Genomic DNA, 2,537 nt, shown 5'->3' on the forward strand with positions numbered 1-2,537 from the left:
AGGGGAGAGTGGGGATGGGGAGCCCCGGCCCGGCTCCTCGCTGGCCTCACTCGTGCCCGGCTGCTCTCCCCTGAGCATCCTCAGGCCCGGAGGTCGCGGGGGTGCCTAGGAGCCCCCGGGAGGGCTTAGCACGGCCTACAGAATGCTCCTGATGTTACCATCTTGCTGCAGGGCATCCCGGGGTGGCACTGAGGGGGGCTCTACCTGCAGGTGCCTGAGCAGGAGAACGCCACGTTCCACATGGAGCAGCCCGAGCGTGAGATGGGGCTGATCCGGTCCATCAAGGAGCAGGGGATGAGGGAGCTGCAGTGCTGCCTCGGTGGGCTCTGGCTGTGGTTGGGCTGTAGCGGAGAGCAGGCAACGCATTGCCCTCACGCCTGGTCCTTTTCTTCAGCGGCGCCCCCTTCCCCACCTCCCCAGCCCTGGCCTGGCTGCTCCGTCCCCGGGCCAGGAGGCACCTTCTACACCTCCTGCAGCTGGAGAGGCGGAAGGCCCAGAGGAGAGGGAGAACCAGGCTGTTTTTTCTGTGGTTCCCCCCAGGCAATTGAAAGGGTTTGGGGCGGGTTGCCGTGGAAAGGAGTGCGGGATTCTTCTGGCAGATGAGTGGGGAGATTGGGCTGGCTGTTAGCTACCGGCCCGGAGCTCTCACCGGGAGGTTGGTGCACTACCCAGTAAAGTGAGAGAACTGGAAAAGGAAAAGGAGACTTGACGAGATGTAAAGGTGATCGTGCAAGAAGTAACTACTGTGCAAGCAGAGCGGTGCTATGAGCTGCAACATCATGTAGAGCGGTTGGTAGCACATATCACTAATAAGTGAAGGGACAAATATGGAAAAAGGTAGGTTTCGATTTCCCAAGTTTGTGCCTTCACCACAAAATGGTCATGGGATCCCGTGAAATGAGATGGGAGTATTTGGAGTGAATCCTCAGACTCTGACATTGAGTTTGGATTTGATCTAGACTTTAAAGGCAGGGAGGAGGTGGAAGTAGAACCCCTCATAAAACAAGCAGTGAGCAGGAACGAGCGGATGGGGGGAGTGCAGATCAGTCGTACTTACACTCCAAAAAAGTTAAGGGAATTTTTAGAGATCTATCAGCAAAAGAGTGGGGGAGGCGTACTGGCACGGATTTTGTGAGCTTGGGATAGTGGAGCTGCATCTATCCATTTATTAGTGGATGAAAAAGATATATTAAGCCCTATAGGCAGTGATGATCAGATACAACGAGGATATGCTCAGCTGCAAAATGTCAGAGGTTCTGATGGGTGAGACATTATTGCACCTACGCTCTCTCAATGGTTGGGTGCAACAGTTTTAACAGCATGTGCAGAACCGCTCAAATTAGTATCGTCCCACAGGGACACATTGGAAATGGGAACATAGTTTACAGCAACAATTTCTAGCAGGAAAACTACATGTAGCCTCTCCACAGGCCACTCTTCAGAACTGGAATCACATGCCCAGAGGAGGGGAAACTCTTGCCCTTGGAGGTATCCCTGCATCTCCTGTGGAGGAGCCTCCCCCTTATGATGGGTTAATAGAAGAGCACAAAAAGATGCCTGGTTTGCCGATGGGAGTGCAGCACCTCTGGTACAAAACATGGTGAGGACTGAAATTCTTCCAGATGGTATCGCTCCCAAAACAGGAACTACAGGGGAAATGGAATTGTTTACACCGATGGATTGTGTGGCAGGACCGCGACCTGTCAGCGAGGACATGAACTGAGAACGCCGTATGGTTTCGTACCCCAACTTCAGCACATTGCTTGGGGAAGCAGCACTCCCGGTCTTACTTCCAGTAAGGTCAAGTACTACATGGGTAGAGGCCGTTGGAGACAAATCCTACTGTAATGTTCTTTACCTTCAATACACTGTACTAAAGTTTACGGTATAAGTGAACGACTGAAAATAAACCTTTTATTTCTCTAGCATTCTGTTGTACCTTTGATTTTTGAAGTTGCTCTGTAGGCTGTGGCCACTCTTGTGGTGCCAGAGAGTGCAAGTTTTCAGTACTAACGACTCTTTTGGTCTGTATGAATTGTTTTTCTGTTTGAATAAGGGACTGTGTTCCCTTGCTGCTCAAAAGGCTTTATTAGCTAAGCGGAGCTGTTTATACAGGCAGGCTACCTGTTGAAGAAATGACGCCGACTTCCCTCGAAGAGTTGTCCGCGTAGTAGTCTCGTCTGGCCACGTACTCCCTGACGTTGGGTAGAGCGGGCACCACACAGCAGCTCAGAGCGCTACGGTTTATGCCCATGTCCTGAACATCGTACCACTCATTAGTGTTTTCGTCGTAACACTCCACATGGAAAGTAGTAGTAAACCCGTTAAAGCCGCCAACCACAACCAGAAGATCGTCCACCACTTCAATGCCAAAGTTGCTGCGAGGACTGAACATGTTGGGGACTGTGCGCCACATGTTGGCAGCGGGGTTGTAAGCTTCCGCGCTGCGGAGGCGGTTGACTCCGTCAAATCCTCCGACCTGGGAATGCCAGAGGTACAGAGTTGAAACGGGCCATTCCTCACCCGCTGAGGCGGCC

This window comes from Charadrius vociferus, unplaced genomic scaffold (genome assembly GCF_000708025.1).
Source record: "Charadrius vociferus isolate BGI_N301 unplaced genomic scaffold, ASM70802v2 scaffold1551, whole genome shotgun sequence".
Lineage (NCBI taxonomy): Eukaryota > Metazoa > Chordata > Aves > Charadriiformes > Charadriidae > Charadrius > Charadrius vociferus.